The sequence below is a fragment of the Cherax quadricarinatus genome, chromosome 15 (assembly GCF_038502225.1).
Source record: "Cherax quadricarinatus isolate ZL_2023a chromosome 15, ASM3850222v1, whole genome shotgun sequence".
Classification (NCBI taxonomy): domain Eukaryota; kingdom Metazoa; phylum Arthropoda; class Malacostraca; order Decapoda; family Parastacidae; genus Cherax; species Cherax quadricarinatus.
The window spans coordinates 35,236,459-35,243,930 of NC_091306.1; positions in this window are offsets into that span (position 1 = coordinate 35,236,459).

The following is a 7,472-nucleotide window of genomic DNA, read 5'->3' on the forward strand; positions in this document are numbered from 1 at the left end:
AATAATGTTAAGTTGGCTCATAATGCCTAGGCATAATAGAGGCTCTCTTTGCATTGCAACCCACTATTGTAAATACAAAATCTCAATGTACTGTTTGCAAAGACATAAAATAAATAAATAAATAAATAAATAAATTTGAGTACTATTTTAGTACATAATATTAGTATCAGAACAAAGATTGGCTATGAAGTCACAAGAACTATTATAAATTGTAATTATCAGAACATAAAAATTTACTTCTCTTACAACCCCATCTATAAATATATTAAACAACCACGGTGACATCACACATCCTTGTCCCAGTAAAAGTAGGCCTTAGACAAGGATGTGTGATGTCACCGTGGTTGTTTAATATATTTATAGATGGGGTTGTAAGAGAAGTAAATGCGAGGGTCTTGGCAAGAGGCGTGGAGTTAAAAGATAAAGAATCACACACAAAGTGGGAGTTGTCACAGCTGCTCTTTGCCGATGACACTGTGCTCTTGGGAGATTCTGAAGAGAAGTTGCAGAGATTGGTGGATGAATTTGGTAGGGTGTGCAAAAGAAGAAAATTAAAGGTGAATACAGGAAAGAGTAAGGTTATGAGGATAACAAAAAGATTAGGTGATGAAAGATTGAATATCAGATTGGAGGGAGAGAGTATGGAGGAGGTGAACGTATTCAGATATTTGGGAGTGGACGTGTCAGCGGATGGGTCTATGAAAGATGAGGTGAATCATAGAATTGATGAGGGAAAAAGAGTGAGTGGTGCACTTAGGAGTCTGTGGAGACAAAGAACTTTGTCCTTGGAGGCAAAGAGGGGAATGTATGAGAGTATAGTTTTACCAACGCTCTTATATGGGTGTGAAGCGTGGGTGATGAATGTTGCAGCGAGGAGAAGGCTGGAGGCAGTGGAGATGTCATGTCTGAGGGCAATGTGTGGTGTGAATATAATGCAGAGAATTCGTAGTTTGGAAGTTAGGAGGAGGTGCGGGATTACCAAAACTGTTGTCCAGAGGGCTGAGGAAGGGTTGTTGAGGTGGTTCGGACATGTAGAGAGAATGGAGCGAAACAGAATGACTTCAAGAGTGTATCAGTCTGTAGTGGAAGGAAGGCGGGGTAGGGGTCGGCCTAGGAAGGGTTGGAGGGAGGGGGTAAAGGAGGTTTTGTGTGCGAGGGGCTTGGACTTCCAGCAGGCATGCGTGAGCGTGTTTGATAGGAGTGAATGGAGACAAATGGTTTTTAATACTTGACGTGCTGTTGGAGTGTGAGCAAAGTAACATTTATGAAGGGATTCAGGGAAACCGGCAGGCCGGACTTGAGTCCTGGAGATGGGAAGTACAGTGCCTGCACTCTGAAGGAGGGGTGTTAATGTTGCAGTTTAAAAACTGTAGTGTAAAGCACCCTTCTGGCAAGACAGTGATGGAGTGAATGATGGTGAAAGTTTTTCTTTTTCGGGCCACCCTGCCTTGGTGGGAATCGGCCGGTGTGATAATAAAAAAAAAAAAAAAAAAAAAATTATATAAATTAAAATAAAAACGAGAAAAAAGGCAAATCGGCAACACCTGCAAGCGGCAGGACTGGATGTTGCCGTTAGGTGAGCCTCCAGAGCCAACTTCACAGTCTTATATCTCGGTAAGTACTGGTCCTAAAATTTTTTTTTTTTTTGGTCTTATACCACACAGAAAATACCCCTCTTTAATTTAAGAACGAAAATCGATTTTTTTATTTTTCAAAATATTCGGAGTGCCATGTAGGCGAACGTAGATCTACGTTTGGACAGTTTAAGGGTTAGGTAAATACAGCTGCTCTTATGAGTTTTCATGAAAAATATAATAACTACTGCACACATCTTCTATGGTAAAGCAGAAAAATTACCATATAATAGTTGCATGAATGAACAAATACAGTGGATGTAATTACAAGTTAATTATAAGGATTACATTGTTCCTAATTGAAGGTATCAAGACCATGTGTGTGTTATATACAGTATTGTACATGTATATTGTTCTGCTGCACAAATACTGCACAATCTTGATAATCCAGAACCTTCATTGCCAAGTACAGTGGAACCTTGGTTTTCGTATGCCATGGTTTTAGTAGGATTCGGTTTTCGATGACTTTTTTTGTCTAAATTTTGTCCCAGTTTCCGTATATCCGCTCGATTTTCATAGAGTTGACAATGGTCTGTACCAGATGTGTCTGCCTGCCTGCACCCACAGAAAACATTCCACACACTCTGACTCGGTCTGGCATTGTTTCTCATTGAGTGAACATTACCCTGCATGTTCGGATAACATTTTGTAATCATTGTTTTTTGTGCTTGTTTATTGAGTGCGACTACTGAATAAGCCACCATGGGGGCCAAAGAAAGTTCTGAGTGCCAGCCCTTTGATAAAGAAGGCGAGAAACACGACAGAATTCAAGAAAGAACTCATAGCAAAGTACAAAAGTGGTGTATGTGTGGCCAATCTCGCCAGGATGCGCAGGAAGTCCTCAACAATGATCAGTTCCATCCTGGTGAAGAAAAAAGAAATTAAGGAAGCTGATGTTGCAAAAAGGATAAATGTGCTAACGAAACAGAGATCGCAAACATTCGAAGATGTTGAAAAGTTTTTGTTGGTGTGGATCAATGAAAAACAGTTAGTGGGAGATAGTGTCCAGGTGGAAGAGTTGGTGGATGACCACAGGGAAGAGCTAACCACTGAAGAGCTGCAAGGCCTTCAACTAGAACAGCAACATACTGCAGCTGAGGAAATTGCTTCAGAGGAGGAAGAGAGAGAGGGGAGAATGTGCCTTCTTCAGTACTCACCTAATTGTGGTTGCAGGGGTTGAGACTCAGCTCTTGGCCCCGCCTCTTCACTGATCGCTACTAGGTGCTCTCTCTCTCTCTCTCTGCTTCCAGAGCTTTGTCATACCTCGTCTTAAAGCTATGTATGGTTCCTGCCTCCACTACATCACTTGTTAGGCTATTCCACTTCCTGATGACTCTACGACTGAAGAAATACTTCCTAACATCCCTCTGACTCGTCTGAGTCTTCAGCTTCCAGACGAGTCAGAGGGATGTTGGGAAGTATTTCTTCAGTCAGTGATTAAGGACATGTGTTTACCTGGAGTTTACCTGGAGAGAGTTCCGGGGGTCAATGCCCCCGTGGCCCGGTCTGTGACCAGGCCTAAGTGTGTGCAGAGTGGAATGAGTTGCAGAGTTTTGTGGAGAAATATCACTCTAACAAAGCTGTTGCAAGCCATGTCTGCAACATGTTCAATGACAATGACTTGTCCCATTTTAGGCAAATCTTACAGAGAGGCCAGAAACAGGCCTCTCAGGACAGATTTTTTGTGCAATAGGGGTTCAGTGACTCTCAAGCTGGTCCTATTGTCAGTAAAAGACAAAGAAGGGAAGTAACACCAGATAGGGCCTTGATATCTGAAGTCCTTATGGAGGGGGATTCCCCTTTCAAACAGTAACCTCTCCTCCTCCCTCTCCCCTCCTCGCCGTCTTCCATACACCAAGAAGAGTCTTCAGTAAAGGTAAAAGTGATGTTAAATGTTCATTTATCCATTTCATTAGTCATTTATATTTCTTATTGTTTTTCTGCATGTAAAACTATAGTTATTGTCTATAAATGTATTTTTTGTTAATATTTTTGGGTGTTTGGAACGGATTAATTGGATTTACATTATTTCTTATGGAAAATATTGCTTCACTTTTCGTACAATTCGGTTTTCATCAGACTTTCTGAAACGAATTAATCACGAAAACTGAGGTTCCACTGTAGTTTTCAAACCAAAGAACTTACCAGATTATAGATACATAATAATGTATTGTACACTCACATACAGTATAGGGATGACTGGGCATAAGTGCACTCTTGCATCACTGCAATTTCCAAACACTGTGCAAGTGCTCTTTTGCTAGCAGAGTACATGTCTGCCAAGATACTTATGAAGAAAAGGTGACATTTTATGTTTATTTAATACTGAATATGATGCAACAGAAAATTTTGCAGGTAACAAGATGTGGCAACTGTCACATGGTAACAGTTACAGCAGTAATGTGATGTTGTGAGAGATATTACATTAACCTCAGTTAGTACAAATATTTTACAATTAAATCATGTACACTGATGCACTGTACACAAACATTATAAGATGTAAGGCTATGATTTAACAAAGTAAAGAAAAACATACTGTATATATCTATATTAACAGAAATACATATTTTAGTTTTAAATGCAAATTGATAAATATTATTATTTAAAAACACATACTCCTACCAAAAATATGCAAAAACATATTTCTGAGCTTTTACCCTCCCACTGTAACCTCTTCCCTCATCACTTTCACTCACTCTTGTATTTAAATAATTTTGCCATTAAAAATCAGAAAAAGAAGTAAACCTTTAAAAAAAAAGAAATAATATGATTTTTTTACTGTTTTTATTTTATTTTTACCATGTGTGCATCAGGTGTAATGACACAACTTAAATTTCTACAACAATCCAGTAAACTAATTGTCAGGTCCTCATGAAACTGATTATGCAGAGCATTTCTGGCAGATTAAATCTTAAAAACTAGGACAACTTAACACTAGTAAATGATTAAAAATTAGGAGAGAACAGGTGGCAGATAATGGCAATTGTGGTGGATACAGATGAGATTATTTTGCCATGAGTGTAATCATTATGAACAATTCTTCAAACAATGAAGATGTTCTTCCATCCAGTGTCTTTTTTTTTTCAATTCAGTACAAAGACCAGAGACATATACATATACAACACATATATGTACTCACCTAGTTGTGGTTGCAGGGGTCAAGTCATAGCTCCTGGCCCTGCCTCTTCACTGGCTGCTACTGGTGTGTAGGTGTGTGTACATGTGTACTCACCTATTTTCACCTATTTGTAACTGCAGGTGTCAATTCACAGCTCCTGGCCTCATGCTAGTGTGTGTGTGTGTGTGTGTGTGTGTGTGTGCATGCATGCATGTGTGTGTGTGTGCATGCATGCATGTATGCATGTGCATGCATGCTTACCTATTTGTGGTTGCAGGAGTCAAGTCACAGATCCTGGCCCTGCCTCTTCGCTGGTCACTACTAGGTCCACTCTCTCCCTGCTCCATGTGTTGTATTGTACCTCTTCTTAAAGCTGTGTATGGATCCTGCCTCCACTACATCACTCTCCAGATTGTCATACTTTCTGACAACTCTATTACTGAAAAAATACTTCCTAACATCCCTGTGACTCATCTGAGTTTTCAACTTCCAGTTGTGACCCCTTGTTGCTGTGTCCCATCTCTGAAACCTCCCGTCCATATCCACCTTATCAATTCTTCCTGGTATTTTATGCTATCATGCTCCTCGTATCCCTCCTGTCCTCCAGTGTTGTCAGGTTGATTTCCCTAAACCTTTCCTCATAGGGCATACCCCATATTTCTAGGACTAGTCTTGTTGCAAACCTTTGCACTTCCTCTAATTTCTTGATGTACTCTTGACATATTTGTGCATTGGCATGCATGCATGCATGCATCTGTGTGTCTGTTTTGCCTATGTCAGTCTCTGTCATTTTTGTATGGAATTAAAAAACCCACTGGTTGTCAAAACATCTTCAAATAAAGGTACCCAGGTGTTGTATGTGTCTAATTCCTGATGTTTTCAATACTGTATACCTTCATTGGGATGATAATTTATTGTCAACCAAGATGTGGTTATGCAAAGAGGAACCAGTAAAACTCTGGATTACTGAGATTGCACTGTATCAGTATTAAGTTACTTGCAACAATGCAAGTAGAAAATTAACCCTTGTGCAATATTATATACCAGTAAATAATAAAAAGTACTCCATTTTAGTAAACTTATGTATATTTTTGCTAAATCTCTAACACAAACTGGTGTAATTGGATAGTCCATTTTCAGATCATAAAAACAAATATTAACTGTTTTTTAATACATTCTTAAATATTATAGTATGTACAATAAGTACATTCTCTTAATTATTAGAAGAGTTTCATAAGAAAACAGAAATCATACTGTGTGACAAAATATAACTGATCAAACATAAAAATATTACAATAAATAATGATGGCCTAAAAAACATGGTTTGAAACCCAACACATAACAAAAAATTCCCTTTTCAGTGCAACATTAGACTCATCATACTTGAAAATTGTCAGCATCATTCCTTCTGTATAATGGATTGTGCTCTAAACAAATGTTACACCTTCAAATACAGTAAAAAAGAAAAAAACTTCATTTAATGGACCTTCATTTATCAGATTTCAGAAACAACTCACTGGGTACAGAATTGTCCTTTTTTGTTACTGTCCTGTATTTAGGGTTTTCTTAGTGTCTTACCAGCTGCATTCATATGTGATCAGACAATCTCCCCACCATTAGTCCACTAAATCAAGGTTTTATTCTACCTATAAGGTACAGATATAAGCCAAAGTTTATCAAACCTAATACTCCATTGTCTCATTGACAATGAAAAGACAACAGTACTTTATTTGCATATAGCACAATTTTCCTAAAAGAAATTATATTATTATAATTAAAAGAAAAAAATTCACAACACCTTTGCTCATATACATGTGATATTAAGAGGAACAATGTGTCTTCGACTTCTGCAATAACCTAGTGTGTCATATACTTTACTGTGTGCATGACAGCCATCAGCCACCAACTAAACAGTAATAGTAATAACAAACTATTGTGCATATGTGTAAATGTATGTATATATATATATATATGTGTGTGTGTGTGTGTGTGTGTGTGTATTACTGTATCTATTCCTTATAACCACATTATTTTAATTTTCCATTTCACAAGACTTATTACTTGTCATACCTTTCAAAGTTAACTGACTTGCACAAGTTAAAGGAAAACTGTAGTTAGGTCAGTAAGTTAGTACTGTGTAGTGTGTGGTCATTCATATAGTGCTTCATTACTGTAGCCTTTTTCATGAGCTTGCAAATTATGCCCATTTAGAATAAGTGACTGTAAACTGCTTTTAAAATTAATACAACCCATTTGATTTGTAAGTTAGATGCCAGGATCAACTACTCTTTTTGTAAATATCAAAATCTTGCTTAAGAAATATAAAATTTAAATACTTCTTTATTTATAAACTGTATATAAAACAAATTGAACAAACTATGTAATTGTGTTAACATTTACTAAAATAATGTTCTGATAGGATTGCACATTTCTATTTTTCTATTTTACATCCAGGAATGAAGTCTGCTTGCTTGGGAAACATTATTGAAAATTACAATGCAGTACATGCCAAACCTGTTTTTTAAACTGTTGAAATTTCTATGTGCACTGACAGCAACTACATTAAATAACACTGAAATTCATGATTACTCCATGTAAACTTTCAATAGCTGAAAAGTGAATATGCCCTTTCATTGTTGACAGCTAAATCAATGATTTTCAGTCATACAGGATAATTTTTAAAACAACTGTAAAAAATAATCAGCAATGTTACTAAATGA